The sequence below is a fragment of the Callithrix jacchus genome, chromosome 19 (genome assembly GCF_049354715.1).
Source record: "Callithrix jacchus isolate 240 chromosome 19, calJac240_pri, whole genome shotgun sequence".
In the NCBI taxonomy this organism is placed as follows: Eukaryota; Metazoa; Chordata; class Mammalia; order Primates; family Cebidae; genus Callithrix; species Callithrix jacchus.
Window position 1 is genome coordinate 38,358,349 of NC_133520.1, and position 16,539 is coordinate 38,374,887.

The 16,539-nt window shown below is 42.2% G+C and overlaps 1 protein-coding gene and 1 pseudogene across 1 annotated transcript in view; one reads left to right on the forward strand and one right to left on the reverse strand.

Moving 5' to 3' along the window:
- The window catches only part of ZNF496 (zinc finger protein 496), a 64,203-nt gene extending 47,835 nt beyond the window's left edge, over positions 1–16,368 (forward strand). Inside the window, exons 13-15 of the transcript XR_013529903.1 lie at positions 2,300–2,397; positions 4,816–4,937; positions 15,365–16,368. The gene's annotated coding sequence lies outside the window, so the exon portion shown is untranslated. The remainder of the gene's footprint in view (positions 1–2,299; positions 2,398–4,815; positions 4,938–15,364) is intronic.
- Positions 216–1,081, reverse strand: LOC100389873 (small ribosomal subunit protein eS1 pseudogene; annotated as a pseudogene).
- Positions 16,369–16,539: the final 171 nt, after the last annotated feature.

Below are 16,539 nucleotides of genomic sequence, written 5' to 3' on the forward strand. Positions count from 1 at the left end.
CTTCCCTCTAGAAGAAAAATCCCTTTCTTTTTTTTTTTTTGCAAATAGGACTTTTTATTTATTTATTTATTTTTATTTTTTAAAATAAAGATGGGCTTTCACCATGATAACCAGGCTGGTTCTGAACTCCCAACCTCAGGTGATCCACCCACCTCAGCCTCCCAAAGTGCTAGGATTACAGGTGTGAGCCACCACGCCCGGCCACAAATAAGCCATTTTATTTGCCACACATTTTATTTGCCACTATTATAAGTCTGAATTTTAAACAGATTCTTGGACTGGTGGTTCATATCCATCAGCTCGTTCAACTTTAGCACCTGTCTCATCCCCAGTGGCTTTTCCAGAACTACTGCCTTCACCATGAAGCTCCATGAGTTTTCCCAATTCAAACTTGGGCTTCTTCAGCATTTTTACTTTTCTAACGAAGACATCATGGAGAGGATAAATAGATTGGCAAGCCTGTTCTATGTCTTTCCCAATGCTGTCTGGAATCCATTTACTGACCACTTCTTTCAAGTCATTTGTCTGCACCTCTCGAGTCATGATTTCATCATCTTCTTCTGGATTTGGCGGACCTGTTGGTGCTGAGCATAAGAGGTCTTCCGTATCTGATTGTTGCGTTTTTTAGTAAAACCAACACAGAACAGACAAAGCAAGTAACCATCAGTAGTCTTGACATCAACATGAGCTTCAATCATTGTCTGCCATTTTTTGACCGTGGAGCACATTTTGTCACGGGTAAGATCCATGCCATGGAAGTTAGTCAGGCAGTTTTTGCCCTGAGCATCTCCAGTAATCAGCTTGAATTTTCTAAACACAACTTCATCATTCTGCAAATCAGCAAGACTAACTTCAAACACTCGACCCTTGAGGCCATCAGATGCAATTTTGGTTCCTTGGGTCCTGGTGACTAGCGTCTTTCCAATATTTCTTATATTGAACATAGCGGGTGCTTTCACATCATACCAATCTTTCTTAGAAAATGGATCAACCACTTTCTTCTTGGCTTCCTTTTTGCCGCCTTTCGTAAGGCGCTTGTTCTTGCCAACCGCCATGGTGCTGCTCAGAGAGCCAAAAGGGCAGAAAAACCCCTTTCTACCCAACGTTTGAGATGCTGGCAGATTTCACAGTAGGAGTATAGTCCCCCCCTTCCCCTTCCCCTTCCCCTTCCCCTTGTAATAATCCTTTTCTATTAAGTGACTCCTTCCCAAGTCTGGATTTTTTTTTTTTTTTGTATTTGACACAATATAGGTGGTATTCACAGTGGCAATATAGTGAAAGTGGTCTGTGAATGAATTAAGAATCAGAAACGCTGTATTCATAAGACAAAACAAGACAATGGTTTGGGGAGATAACTTCCCGTATTCATTTTGAATCCTTGCTGTTTGGCTGGATGCTGTAATAATTGTGAGCTCATATCTTTGTCACACCAGAGTTAAAAAAGCACCTGGATCTAGGAGGTGTTTAATAATATTCTGGGTGTGGTGATACAAGCCTATATAGTCCCAACTACTCAGGAGGCTTAATTGGGATGGTAGTTTAAGTCCACAGTTCAAATCCAGCCTGGGTCACACTACCGTACCTCATCTCAAAAGTAAATAAACAGGCTAGGTGCGGCGGCTCATACCTGTAATCCCAGTACTTTGGAAGGCCGAGGCAGGCAGATCACTTGAGTCCAGGAGTTCAAGACCAACCTGGATAATGTGGTGAAACCCCATCTCTACTAAAAATACAAAAAATTGGCCGGGCACGGTGGCTCACACCTATAATCCCAGCACTTTGGGAGGTCGACGCGGGTGGATCACGAGGTCAAGAGATTGAGATCATCCTGGTCAACAAGGTGAAACCCCGTCTCTACTAAAAATACAAAAATTAGCTGGGCATGGTGGTGTGCGCCTGTAGTCCCAGCTACTCGGGAGGCTGAGGCAGGAGAATTGCTTGAACCCAGGAGGCAGAGGTTGCGGTGAGCTGAGATCGTGACATTGCATTCCAGTCTGGGTAACAACAGTGAAACTCCGTCTCAAAAAAAAAAATTAGCTGGGCATGGTGGTGAGCCTATAGTTAGCTACTCAGGAAGCTAAGTGGGAGGATTGCTTGAGCCCAGTGAGTTGAGGCTGCAGTGAGCCATGATCACGCCCCTGCATTCCAGCCTGGGCAACCAAGAGTGAGATTCTGTCTTAAGCAAAAATAAATAAATAAATGTGTCTAATCAATTCATAGCTAACATTACATATGTACTTTTCTTTATGTATGTCTTTTTTTTTTTTTTTTTGGTACTTGTTCTCCCTCTGTCACCCAGGCTGGACTCCGGTGACATGATCATCACTTACTGCAACCTTGAATTCCTGGACTCAAACAATCCTCCCATCTCAGCCTCTGGAGTAGCTGGGACTACAGGTGCGTGCCACCACAGCTAGTTAAAATTTGCTTTTTGTAGGGATGGGGGTCTCACTATGTTGCCCTGGCTGGCCTTAAGCTCCTGGGCTCAAGTATCTTCCTGCCTAGGCCTCTCAAAGCACTGGGATTATAGGTATGAACCACTGGGCTCGGCTGACATCTTGATTTTTAGCCCACTATGGCCCATGTGAGATGTCTGACTCCGGAATTGCAAGATAATAACTATATTTTATTTTAAACAATTACATTTGTGATAATTTTTATAGCACCAGTAGGAAATTAGTACAACACACATATAGTTATATATGCTATATATTACATGCTATTGTATGTATAAAATATTTTTGGAAATTTACAGAGCAATGTTAACATCATTTCCTTTGGAAAAGGGAACTCAGGGTCCAGGTGATAAATGATCAGAGGGAGACTTTTCCTGTTATTTTGGTTTGTCCTTTTGAATTTTGAAGCTTTTTTTTTTTTTTTGAGATGGAATCTTGCTCTGTTGTCCAGGCTGGAGTGCAATAACATGATCTCAGCTCACTGCAGCCTCTGCCTCGTGGGTTCAAGTGATTCCCCTGCCTCCGCCTCCCGAGTAGCTGGGATTACAGGTGTGCACCACCACACCTGGCTAAGTTTTCTATTTTTAGTAGAGATGGGGTTTTTGGTCTGGCAGGTCTCGAACTCCTGACCTCAGAAAATTCACCCACCTCAGCCTCCCAAAGTCCTAGGATTTTGAGCCACAATGCCCGGCCCCTGAGTACATTTTTAAACATTAAATTAAATTTAAAAACCTTTTAATACAGAAATTAGCTGGGTGTGGTGGCATGCACCTGTAATCCCAGCTACTGACTGAATGGAAATTAGCCTGACTCCCAGGCTGACGTGGGAGGGTCTCTTGAGCCTGCGAGTCTGAGGCTGCAGTGAGCTGAGATCAGGCCACTACACTCCAGCCTGGGTGACAGAGCAAGACCTTGTTTCAAAACAAACAAAAATTATTTTTTTCTTGTTGAATTTCTCTGCTGTATGTCCTAGGCAATCTCTATCCCTTCAACTTTAAATGGAAATGCACTCCCCCAGTGCTGTGGTTTGAACACGGCTTGTCTCCACAAAAACTCATGTCGAAACCTAATTCCCAATGTGGCAGTGTTGAGAAATGGGACCTTTAGGAGGTGACTGTGCCATGAGGGCTCTGCACTCATGAATGAATTTTTCATTCATGGATTAACTGATTAATGGGTTATCGTGGGAATGGAGCTGACAGCTTAATAAGTAAAGGAAGAGAGGCCTGAGCTATCGCACTCCACCCCCTTGCTATGTGATGCCCTGCCCTACCTTGGACCTCTGCAGAGTCTCCACTAGAAAGAAGATCCTTACAAGATGCAGCCCTCCACTCTACTCAGTCTACGCCAGCTCACTCCACTCCTCTGCACTCCATTTCACTTATTCTGTTCTACTCCATTTCTGTCCCTCCCACTGCACTGCATTCCATTCCATTCCATTCCATTCCATTCCACACCACTCTACTTTATTTTGTCTCATTCTATCCTATCCTACCCTATTCCACTCCACTCTATTTCATTTTGCTTATCCTATTCCATTTCATTCTGTAAATGGTTTCATTTTATTTTATTCCATTCTATTCCCCTTCCTTTCATTATACTTGACTCCTTCATTTCATTCCATCGCATTTTATTCTTTCTATTTTCTAACATTCTTTTTCATTTTACTCCACTCTGTTCCACGCCACTCCATTCCATTCTATTCTGTTTTACTCCACTCCATTCCACTTTTCCAGTTTATTCTATTTTATTCCATTTCATTCTTTTCAATTCCCTTCCACTGCATTCTGCTACATTCTATGCCATTCTGCTGTACTCCATTCCACTCCACTCCACTGCATTCTATCTTATTTTATTATGTTCAGTTATATTCTGTTTTATACAACTCCATTCCATTTTATTGCAATTTATTTGTCTAGTGCATTTCATTTCCACTTCACTCCATTCCATTGTTTCAGTGTGTTCAACTTTCTTCTGCTTTATTTCACTCCATTCTATTCCAATTTGTCCTATTCCATTCCATTTCACTCCACTCCTCTTCTGTTCAACTCTGTTCTATTACAGTTCCCTTCCCTTCCCCCTTCCCCCTTCCCCTTCCCCTTCCCATCCCCATCCTCATTCCCCTTCTCCTTCCCCTTCCCCTTCCCCTTCCCCTTTTCCTCCCCTCCCCTCCCCTTCCTTCTTTCATCTTGCTGTTACCCAGGCTGGAATTCAATCACAGATCTCAGCTCATTGCAACCTCTGCCCCCCTGGTTCAAGTGATTTTCTTGCCTCAGCTTCCCAAACAGCTGGGTTTACAGGCACATGCCACCACACCTCAGTAATTTTTGTATTTTTTTTTTTTTTTTTTTTTTTTGAGATGGAGTTTCGCTGTTGTCACCAGACTGGAGTACAATGGCACGATCTCAGCTCACTGCAACCTCCGCCTCCTGTGTTCAAGCAATTCTACTGCTTCAGCTTCCCTAGTAGCTGGGACTCCAGGTGCGCACCACCATGCCCAGCTAATATTTGTATTTTTAGTAGAGACGGTGTTTCACCTTGTTGACCAGGATGGTCTCAATCTCTTGACCTCTTGATCCACCCGCCTCGGCCTCCCAAAGTGCTGGGATTATAGGCGTGAGCCACCGCGCCCGGCCAATTTTTGTATTTTTAATAGAGACAAGGTTTCACCATGTTGGCCAGGTTGGTCTCAAAGTCCTAGCCTCAAGTCATCCACCCACCTCAGTCTTTCATATAGAATGGAAATAGCTCTATAACGGACATCCTACATCACAGGCCACCACCTCCCTGCAGAACAGTAGGATTCAGCTGTGGTCCCATAGGGGAGAGCTGTTAGCCATTCTACATAACCAACAATATGCAACCTATGGCATTCACAAGAAACATGGCAACTCCTATTGCAGTGGCTTCTCCTATTAGAGACTTTCTCACATGAAGTCTGCATAGTCACAAGGCATATTTACCCTAGACCCAGCACTTCTTCAGTCACGATTTATCCATGCCCTGATGCTATGGAAATCAAAGATATTTAAACCTGCCTATATCCTCAGTTGGCAATAATTAACCAGGTTACCACACTAGTTCAACATACTGACAAGAAAACATAAAGGTGGCATATAATTACTTGGTCTGCATACCTTACTCTGGGGGGACCATCTTCTGTTCTCTTCTAAAGACTTCTAGCAGCTGAAGAACCAAGACATCTGACAGCAACCCCTCCTTTCCATTGCAGAAAGTTCTAAAAGCACTCCAGGCCTTCATACCTGGTGAGCCATTGTTTTGTTTTGTTTTGTTTTGTTTTGAGACAGAGTCTCACTCTGTCACCCAGGCTGGAGTGCAGTGGTGCACTTTCAGGTCACTGCAACCTCCACCTCCCAGGTTCAAGCAATTCTCCTCCCTCAGCCTCCTGAGTAGCTGGGATTACAGGTGCACACCACCATGCCTGGCTAAATTTTGTATTTTTTTTTTTTTTTTTTTTGAGACGGAGTTTTGCTCTTGTTACCCAGGTTGGAGTGCAATGGCGCGATCTTGGCTCACCGCAACCTCCGCCTCCTGGGTTCAAGCAATTCTTCCGCCTCAGCCTCCTGAGTAACTGGGATTACAGGCACACACCATCATGCCCGCTAATTTGTTGTATTTTTTAGTAGAGATGGGATTTCACTACGTTGACCAGGATGGTCTCAATCTCTTGACCTCGTGATCCACCTGCCTCAGCCTCCCAAAGTGCTGGGATTACAGGCTTGAGCCACTGCGCCCGGCCTTAATTTTTGTATTTTTAAGTAGAGACGGGGTTTCACCATGTTGGCCAGGCTGGTCTCGAACCCCTGACCTCATGATCCACCCACCTCAGCCTCCCAAAGTGCTGGAATTACAGGCGTGAGCCACCGTGCCCGGCTGGTGAGTCCTTTTCAGTGTGGGCCTCATAAGCTTGCCTGCCAACTGCACATCTCCCTTGAAGGAGTCCTCCTCCATGTCACTACTGTTATTTGTTAACTGTTATGAGCTGCTTTTCTTCATGGGAATCATCCACATTTTTGCCTATGGGAGAAAATTTAGCCCATACTCCTAAAGACTGATGGATATATTCAGCTAAATAATACTTTTTAGACATTACAAAATTTCAAAGACAGAATTGTTAATATCAAATGAATAAGTGTGAACAAAACAAAAATAAAATGATGTTTACGTAGCACAAAATACTTTTAAGACAGTAAATATTAGTCATAAAGAAATCCTTGTTTCAAAAATATCAATATTGTAAAATTGGTCTTTTTGACAAAAAAAGGATAACTTAAAAACTTTTTTTAAAATTACCTTTTATTGATATATATATTTTTGGGGCACATATTGCTAATTGGATATATTTATATAATCAAATTCCATGTATGTTTTATGAAGTAAATAAATCATTGGTACCAAATACTAACAGAAATGGTATCAAAAGGAAAAAACAGATCATTCGTATCTATTAACATCTATGGAAAAACCTTTTATAAAATATTATAAATGCAAACTAGGAGCTTATTAAAAATAATAGACCAGTGGAAGAGATTAACCCCTCTAGAAAAAGAAAAATAGATCCAGTTGAAAACAAATAAATGTATGGTGATATCTAAAGCCACGAAGGAAGACATATTAAGACGAGTTATGTGGGAATAACTAGACAGTAACAGGGCCAGGAATAAAGCTTAAATAATTTTATAAACCATGCAAGTAAATGAGTACGAATAGCAATGGTTCCATATATTCAATTCTAGTTTAAAAAAAAAATACCAGAAGAAAATGCACAAATGAATCACTGTATAAATGGGAGCATGGAAAACTTTCTCACTATGTCTCAAATCCTGAAACAATGAAGGAAGATACTAATATATTTGACTACATAGAGTTTTTAATCTGCATAGTTAAGCATAAGTTACATTAAGTGTAGTAAAACTGAATATAAGTAAACCTAAGTACAAAGTAAGTATGAAGCAAAATTAAGGGAGGAGCAGAGCAAGATGGCAGAATAGAAGGCTCTGCTAATCATTCTCCCTGCAAGGACACCAATTTAACAACTAACTACACAAAAAAAGCACTGTTATAAGAACTAAAAATAAAATGTAAACTCACAGTACCTGGTTTTAACTTCATATTGCTGAAGGAGGCATTGAAGAGGTAGGAAAAACAGTCTTGAATCACAAACACCATCCCTGCCCCATTGCCAGGCAGCTGTGGCATGGTGCAGAGGGTGATTCTGTGCACTGCAGAGAAGCACAGTGCAACCGCTGTGAGGCACTGAACTCAGTGCTGCCCTGTCATAGCAGAAAACAAAATGGGACAAACCTCAGCTGCAGCCCACCAATGGAAGGGGCATATAAACCAGCTCTAGCCAGAGGGAAATCACAAATCCCAGCAGTCCAAACCTGCAGACCTCACTGTCACAGGCTGAAGTGCTCCAGGGCCCTAAACACACTTGAAAGGCAGTCTAGGCTGCAGGCAAGTTCTGGCTGAACTTGGGCCATAGCCAGGGGACTGTGGGAGCACATGACCTGCTGAGACACCAGCTGGAGCAATCAAGGAAGTGCTGGCATTACCTCTTCCCTACACGCAGGCTGCAGAGTTTGTAGTTCTAAAAGAGAACACTTACTTCCACCTCAGGAAAGGAGACGGAAGAGTAGGAGGACTTTGTCTTGCACCTTGGATACCAACTCAGCCACAGCAGAATAGGGTACTAGTCAGAGTTGTGAGGTCCCTTTTCAAAGCCCTGGCCCCTGGACAACATTTCTAGACACATTTGGGCTCAGAAGGGAACCCACTACCTTGAAGGGAAGAACACAGCCCTTCCAGCAGTCATCACCTGCTGACTGAAGAGCCCTTGGGCCCTGAATAAGGAGCAGTGATACCAAGGCAGTATGTCATGGTGGGACTCTGAGATGTTCTGGCTTTAGGTGAGACTCAGCATATTACCATCTGTGTGGCTATAGGGCAAGATTCTTCCTGCTTGAGAAAAGCAGAGGGAAAAGTAAAGGGGACTTTATTTTGCACCTTAGGTACCAGCTTGGCCACAGAGGAATAGAACAGCAAGCAGTCTCTTGAGGTCCTCAGTTCAAGAACTTGGCTTTTGGTTGGTGATATGACTTGGATCTGTGTCCTTATCCTAATTTCATGTTCAGCTGTAATCACTAAAGTTGGAGTGGGGCCTGCTGAGAGGAGACTAGATCATGAGGGTGGTTTCTCATGAATAATTTAGCACCATCCCCCCTTGATACTATGATCACAATAGTGAGTGAGTTCTCATGAGATCTGGTGATTTAAAAGCATGTAGTACCTCCCCCATCTCTCTCTTGCTGCTCTGGCCATGTGACATGCCTGCTCCCCCTTCATCTTCCACCATGACTGTTTCCTGAGGCCTCCCCAGAAGCTGAGCAGATGTCAGCATCATGCTTCTTCTACAGCCTGTGGACCCCTGAGCCAATTGAACTTCTTTTTATTATACATTAATTAGTTTCAAATACAGAAAATTGGTACTGAGGAGTGGGGCATTGCTATAAAGATACCTGAAAATGTGAAGTGACTTTGAAACTGGGAAGCAGGCAGAAGTTGGAAGAGTTTGTAGGGTTCAGAAGAAGACAGGAAGATAATGGAAAGTTTGGTTAAATGGTTGTGACCAAAATGCTGATAGTGATAGGGACATGAAAGTTCAGATGTCAAGGTTTCAGATGGAAATGAGTAGCTAACTAAGAAATGGAGCAAAGGTCACTTTTGTTATGTCTTAGCAAAGAACTTGGCCGCTGTATGTATCTGCCTTGGAAATTTGTGGAGCTTTGAACTTGAGAATGATGATTTAGGGTATCTGGTGGGAGAAATTTCTGATCAACAAAGCATTCAAGAAGTAAAGTGGTTGCTTCCAAAAACTTCTGCTCATATATATGAGCAAAGAAATGATCTGAAGTTGGAACTTACATCTAAAGGGGACACAGAGCATAAGAGCTTGGAAAATTTGCAGCCCAGTCATGTGGTAGAAAAGAAAAGCCCAAAAATGGGCTAGCCATATGCAGAAAACAGAAACTGGACCCCTCTTTACACCTTATAGAAAAATTAACTCAAGATGGATTAAAGACTTAAATGTAAAACCCAAAACCATAAAAACCCTAGAAGAAAACCTAGGCAATACCATTTAGGACATGGGCATGGGCAAAGACTTCATGACTAAAATACCAAAAGCAATTGCAACAAAAGCCCAAATTGACAAACCAGATCTAATTAAATTAAACAGCTTCTGCACAGCAAAAGAAACTATAATTAGTGAATAGGAAGCTTACAGAATGGGAGAAAATTTTGGCAATCTATCCATCTGACAAAGATCTTATATCCGGAATTTACAAGTCAAAAAGTGGGCAAAGGATGCCGGGAGTGGTGGCTCACACCTATAATCCCAGCACTTTGGGAGGCCAAGGTGGGTGGATCACGAGATCAAGAGATCGAGAACATCCTGGTCAACATGGTGAAACCCCATCTCTACTAAAAATACAAAAATTAGCTGGGCATGATGGCACGTGCCTGTAGTCCCAGTTACTCGGGAGGCTGAGGCAGGAGAATTGCCTGAATCCAGGAGGCGGAGGTTGCGGTGAGCCGAGATCGTGCCATTGCACTCCAGTCTGGGTAACAAGAGCAAAACTCCGTCTGAAAAAAAAACAGTGGGCAAAGGATGTAAACAGACACTTTTCAAAAGAAGAGATTTATGTGGTCAGCAAACATATGAAAAATAGCTCAATATCACTGATCATCAGAGAAATGCAAATCAAAACCATAGTGAGATACCATCTCATGCCAGTCAGAATGGCAATCATTAAAAAGTCAGGAAACAATGGATGCTGGTGAGACTGTAGAGAAATAGGAATGCTTTTACACAGTTGGTGGGAATATAAATTAGTTCAATCATTGTGGAAGACAATATGGTGATTCCTCAAGGATCTAGAACCATGAATACTGTTTGACCCAGCAATCCCATTACTGGGTATATACCCAAAGGAATATCAATCATTCTCCTATAAAGACATATGCACACGTATGTTTATTGCAGCACTATTTCCAATAGCAAAGACATGGATCAAACCCAAATGCCATCAATGATAGACTGGATAAAGAAAATGTGGTACATATACATTATAGAATACTATGCTGCCATAAAAAGGAATGAGGCCAAGCACAGTGGCTCATACCTGTAATCCCAGCACTTTGGGAGACTGAGGCAGATGGATCAGGAGGTCAGGAATTTGAGACCAGCCTGGCCAATATGGTGAAACCCTGTCCCTACTAAAAATGTAAAAATTAGCTGGGCATGGTGGTGTGTGCCTGTACTCCCAGCTACCCAGGAGGCTGAGGCAGAAGAATCACTTGAACCCAGGAGGCAGAGGTTGCAATGAGCCAAGATTGTGCCACTGCACTCCAGCTTGGGTCACAGAGCAAGACTCCATCCCCCCCAAAAAAGTAAAGGAATGAGATCATGTCCTTTGTGGGGACATGGATGAAGCTGGAAGCCATCATCCTCAGCAAACTGACACAGGAACAGAAAACCAAACACTGCTTCTTCTCACTCTTAAGTGGGAGTTGAACAATGAGAAGACATGGACACAGAGACGGGAACAACACATACCAGGGCCTGTGGGGTGTGGGGAGGGAACTTAGAAGACAGGTTAATAGGTGCAGCAAACCACCATGTCACACGTATACCTATGTAACCTGCACATTCTGCAAATATATCCCTTTTTTTTGTAGAAGAAGAAATTAAGAAAGAAAAGCCCATTTTCAGGGGAGGAATTCAGCAGGCTGTAGTAATTTGCGTAAGTAAAAAGAAGTCAAGTGCTGATAGCTAAGACAATAGGTAAAAGACCTCAAAGGTATTTCAGAGACCTTGGCAAGAGCCCCTGCCATCACAGGCCTAAAGGCCCAGGAGGGAAAAATGGTTTCATGGACCATGACCAGGGCTCACCTTGCACAGCCTTGGGACACAACTTCCTGCATCTCAGCCATGCCAGCTCCAGCTTTGCTTCAAAAAGGCCCAGGCACAGTTCAGGCCACTGCTTCAGAAGGTGCAAGCTATAGGCCTTGGTGGCTTCCACATGGTGTTAAGCCTGTGGGTGCACAGAGTACAAGAGCTGAGGCTTGGGAGCCTCCACCTAGATTTCAGATGATGTATGGGAAAGCCTGGGTATTCAGGTAGAAGCCTGCTGCAGGAGCAGATCCCTCATGGGGAACCTCTACTATGGAGGGGAAATGTGTAGCCCCCACACAGAGTCTCCACTGGGGCACTGTCTAGTGGAGCTGTAAGAAGGGGGCCACCATTCTGTTAACCCAGGAATAGTGGATCCACTGGCAGCTTGTTCCCTGTGTCTGGAAAAGCTACAGGCAATCATCACCAGTTCGTGAGATCAGCCACTGGGGATGAATCCTGCAAAGTCACAGGAGTGGAGCTGCTCTAGGTGGCCTTCTAAGGTTTTTGACATTAGTCCCTGCCTCCCAGACGGTACCTCTGGACACGTTCCTGGCCTGGGGTAGCTTACCATGCTGAAGAAACAAACATGGGCTTGGCTGGCTTTGCCACATGCTGAGTGTGGAGCCCCAGAGCTTTGAGCAAACAAAGGCTGTAGCGAGAAAGGGGTTACAGCAGGCCGTGGGTGAGACCCAGCTCTATGCTTGCTTTGGGACTGACCCAGCACAGCTCTAGAAGGGGTGGACTTAGGGGTACTTGTGTCACTCCACTGCCAGCTCCAGGTGGCTCGGAACAGAAAGAGAGACTGTTTAGAAGAAAGTAAGAAAAGAAAACAAGAGTCTTTGCCTTGTAAATCAGAGAATTCTTCCAGATCTTGTGCAAGACCATCAAGGCAGTACCTCCATGAGTCTGCAAGAACCACAGCATTAGAGGACTTAGGGTGCCCCCTAAAACAGATACAACTTAGCTCACAACACCCAAGTCCTTTTGAATATCTGAAAAGCCTTCCCAAGAAGAATGGTAACAAGCCCAGACTATGAAGACTATAATAAATAACTACTGATTTAATGCCTAGGCACAGACAGACATTTGCAAGTATGAAGATCATCCAGGAAAACATGACCTCACCAAATGAACTAAATAAGGCAACAGAGATCAGTCCTGAAGAAACAGAGATATGTGACCTTTCAGACAGAGAATTCAAAACAGCTGTGTTGAAGGAACTCAAAGAAATTCACGATAACACAGAGAAGGAATTTAGAATTCTATCAGATAAATGTAATGAAGAGGCTGGAATAATTTTTAAAAATCAAGCAGAAATCCTGGAGGTGAAAAATGCAACTGGCATACTAAAACTTGCATTAGAGTTTGTTAATAGCAGAATTGATCAAGCAGAAGAATTAGCATAAAGAAAGACTATTTGAAAATACGCAGACAGAGGAGACTAAAGAGAAAAAGAATAAAAAAGAATGAGGCACACCTACAAGATAGCCTCAAAAGGACCAATCTGGGAATTGTTGGCAATTAAGAGGAGGTAGAGAAAGAGAAACAACACAGAACTCTCCAAACCTAGAGAAACATACCATATTCACTAAAGGTGGTTATATATTAGAACATCAAGCAGACTTAACACAAAGAAGACAACCGCAAGGTGTTTAATAATCAAACCCCAAAGGTCCTCAACAAAGCTGAAGGACCCTCAAAGAAGCAAGAGGAAGGAAACAACACACCATGGAGCTTTAATACGTCTGGCAGCAGACTTTTTAGTGGAAACCGTACAAGCCAGAAGAGAATGGCATAATATATTTAAAGTGCTGAAGAAAAAAACAAAAATCCCCAAAAAACCCTTTACCCTAAAGTAGTATATCTGGCAAAAATATATGAAGAATGTTTGGGAGTGAGAAATATAGACTTTCCCAAACAAAAGCTGAGAGATTTAATCAACACCAAGGCTGTCCTCCAAGAAATGCTGAAGGGATTACTTCAATCAGAAAGAAAAGAATGTGGCCAGGCTCAGTGACTCACAGCAGTAATCCTTGCACTTTGGAAGGCCAAGGTGGGTGGATCACCTGACATCAGAAGTTGAAGACCAGCCTGGCCAACATGGTGAAACCCTATCTCTACTAAAAATACAAAAATTAGCTGGGTGTGGTGGTGGGAACCTGTAATCTCAGCTACTTGGGAGGCTGAGGCAGGAGAATTGCTTGAACCCACAAGGCTGAGGTTGCAGTGAGTGGAGATGGGGCCACTGCATACCAGCCTGGCGACAGAGCAAGACTCCATCTAAAAAAAAAAAAAAGATGTTGGTTTGCCCCAATTTGAATTATAGATTCAAAACAATCCCATTAAAACTCTTTAAAAGTTATGTAGTCAATAATGAAACATTAACCCTAAAAGTTATATGGAAAGACAATCCAGAACGGTTAACAAAACAATGAAGAGTAAATTTCTAGTGGTCATATTACATGATTTTAAGATTTATTATAAAGTTGTAGTAATCAAGATGGTGTGGTATCTGGAAAAGAATAGACAAATAGATCAATAGAACAGAATAGAAAATTCAGAAATAAACCCACAAAACGCAGTCAACTGATCTTTGACAAAGGAGTAGAGGAAATTTAATTCAAAAAGTAGTTTTTTCAACAAATACTGCTTGTCACTTAGACATCTATATGCAGAGAAATAAATGAGACAAAGACCTTGCCTTTTTCACAAAGTTAGTTCAAAATGAATAGAAAACGTAAATGTTCAGTGGGTAAATAGTGTCCAAAAAAAGAGAAAAAAATAAAAACCCTGAATGTGAAATGCAAAATTTGAAACTTCTAGAAGATAAGACAACAGAAACTCTAGGATACCTTGGGTTTGACAATAGGGTTTCAGATGCAACACCAAAAGCATGATTCATGAATGACAAAATTGATGAATTGGACTTTAGTCTTGTTTTGCAAAAGATACTGTTAAGACAAGCAAAAGACAAGCTGCTGAATGAAACTAACAATTGCAAAAGACATTGTTGATAAAGAACTGTTAGTGAAAATAAAAAAGAAGTCTTAACAACCCAGATGCCAGTCACAAGCCCTGGGGGACCACATATGCTTCTGAGCTGTTGCCTATGAACTGGCCCTGTTAAAACTCTACGGATAACTTTAAGACACACTCAGATATTTTGCTAAGTTGCAGCAGAAGAAAATGTCTTTATCAGCAGACCTATCTTTATGTCACTTGCTTCCAGAATAAGAGGTTATTTCAGGCATAGTGTTTTAGTCTGTGTTAAAAATCATAAGCAGCCTAAAAATACCCAAAAATGAAAAGAATTTGCAGATATATGGAATACATTATATGTTTTCAAAGTCTCCTATGATGAAAAATAAATATGTTGTTTGGCTTTGATTTCCTAAATTCATTCCCCAGCTATTTTCTTAAGTATTCCATATCCTTCCAAGATGCTTCTGCAGTTTCTTGAGGGGTTATGCCAGTGATAAACAGTAATATATGGGCACAAATATCAAAAGGATTCTGCTTCTACCGCAGAAGTGTTAACTCTCTAGAACCTCGAATAACCAGGGAAGTTGCATGAGTAGTGTGGTTGGTCTATGGAGGTACATAGGCTTTGGAGTTGGTCAGAGTTGAGTCTGTATTCCAACACAGCTGCTTAGTAGCTATGGGGTTTTGGAAGTTTCTTGCCTTGGAACAGTTATATAAACCTCATCTGCAAGAAAAGGCATAATGAAACTGATTGCAAAAATTCTTCATTCCTCCCTGCATACGTGCCCTTTGCAATGTGCTTTTATAGCTGCTCCCTTCAGAGGCAAAATCTGTACTTCAAAAGTTTTAGATCTGGCTGGTCTTATTTGCACTGGTCAACAGAAAACGTAAGTGTGCTCGTTTGGGACCTAGGCTCAAAAATTCTTGAGTGCTTTTGTTTTTCTTTCAGAATCCTGTTATCTCTATAATAAGCTCACATTAACCTGCTGGGGGATGAGATACCACATGGAGAAGAATGAAGGTGCCCCAGTTGACAGGCAACTCACCCCTAGAAACAGTTACAATCAGCATCTGACCACACGTCTGAAGGATCCCAGCTGAGACCAAAAGCATTGCCCAGCTGAGCTAAACTTAAAATTGCTGACCAGCTGAATCATGAGCTAGTAAATTTTGGGTGGTTTGTTAGGCATCACTAACTAATACATACACTCAATACAGACAGGATGTCAAAATTCAATGAGAGACTGATTACTAGTTATGTGCAAACAGTAGGCACCCTATAGGTATTGATTTTCTTTTCCCTTTATTTAAATTTGGATCTCGTTAGACGGTGATGAGTTATGTAGAGACACATATGTCCACATGTCTGTGTACATGTGATTGGTAAACTCACCCAGTCTCCCACACCATAGGAGGAAAAATACAACCGATAGCCTGTTCATTAGGGCCAAGGCCAAATACCAGTATAAGAAGTTTGTTTTATCTATTTTTTCTATATCTAAACTTTGGAAGTCAAAGCTGTGGACTGACCTAAAGACTTGGTATTAAGTCCTCCTGGGGCTCCACTGTTCTTTTTTCACTGTCTGATCTTTGGAAGGAAGATGGACAGCAGGGGGGCAGCAGTGGTCTACCAGCCCTTGCTCTCTCTCTAGGGCACTGTCCCTTCAGCCTTTGGCCTGGGGAGAGATGTTGATAAGGAGGTACCAATCTTTCACTTCTGGAAGGAAATGAAGGTTCAGGCCCTTCACCTCCCTCAGAGCTGCACTCAGTGTGACAACCACTGGCCATGTGTGGGTACTGAGGGCCTGGAATGTGGCTGCACTGAGACGTGCTGGAAAGGTTTGACGAAATACAGAGTGAGTTTCACAGACTGACTACCGAAAATTATACAGTTCATTCATATATTGATTATATATTTAAATGATAATATTTTGAATATATTAGGTTAAATGACAATCAGTTTCACTTGTTATTTTTAATGTTTTAAAGGTGGCTATTAGGAAACTTAAAATTCACACGTGGCTTACATTTTATTTCTTAAAGGACTGTCTCCTTTATGAAATTTCAGGCTGCCTGATCAAATGACCAGAGGCCAGAAAGGCCCTAAAACCTGAATGTTAAAAC